The 770-nt window shown below is 38.6% G+C and overlaps 1 non-coding gene across 1 annotated transcript; it reads right to left on the bottom strand.

Moving 5' to 3' along the window:
• Positions 1-228: 228 nt before the first annotated feature.
• LOC128295700 (small nucleolar RNA R71) lies at positions 229-334 on the bottom strand. Its single transcript, XR_008286259.1, has one exon. It is a non-coding gene; the product is annotated as a small nucleolar RNA R71 (small nucleolar RNA).
• Positions 335-770: the final 436 nt, after the last annotated feature.

The following is a 770-nucleotide window of genomic DNA, read 5'->3' as shown; positions in this document are numbered from 1 at the left end:
TTACAGGACGAAGATCCCAACGCTCACTTGGCAAACTTTTTGGAACTATGCGATACATTTAAAATTAATAGTGTTTTTGATGATGTCATACGTCTTCATTTGTTTCCTTTTTCGTTAAGGAACAAAGCTAAATAGTGGTTGAACTCGTTACCACGAGTGTCAATTGCTACGTGGGAACAAATGACCGAAAAGTTTCTATTAAAATACTTTATGCTGGCTAAAATGACTAAATTACGTAATGATATCTCTTCTTTTGTGCAGATGGATTTAGAGACATTGTACGATGCATGGAGAGATACAAGGATCTCTTGACACGATGCCCTCGCCATAGGTTGCCACTCTGGCTATTGGTTCAATCTTTTCATAATGGCCTGAATCCTTCGACTTGACAAATGGTTGATGCAACTACTAGCGGAGCCATCAATAATAATACACCTAAAGATGCCTATGAATTTATAGAGCAGATGTCACTGAATAACTATCAGTGGCAAGTCATGAGGACAAAGCCAATGAAAACAGCTGGTGTTTCTAATGTCGATTCGGCCACCATGCTCTCTAATCAGGTAGAACTCCTGAATAAGAAAATTAATGGTTTTCTTAGTTCTTCACAGGTTCACCCAGTAATGCAGTGCGAAGCAAATAGAGGTGGATCGAGCAATTTAGAATACCCACCTTATGGCCACAACATAGAGAACGAGTAGTTAAATTACATGGGTAATAATCCTCGATCTCAAAACAATCCTTATAGCAATACTTACATTGTAGGTTGG

This window comes from Gossypium arboreum, chromosome 7 (genome assembly GCF_025698485.1).
Source record: "Gossypium arboreum isolate Shixiya-1 chromosome 7, ASM2569848v2, whole genome shotgun sequence".
Classification (NCBI taxonomy): Eukaryota; Viridiplantae; Streptophyta; class Magnoliopsida; order Malvales; family Malvaceae; genus Gossypium; species Gossypium arboreum.
The sequence above is the reverse complement of the archived record's forward strand: the minus strand, read 5'-3'. Positions and strand labels throughout refer to the sequence as shown.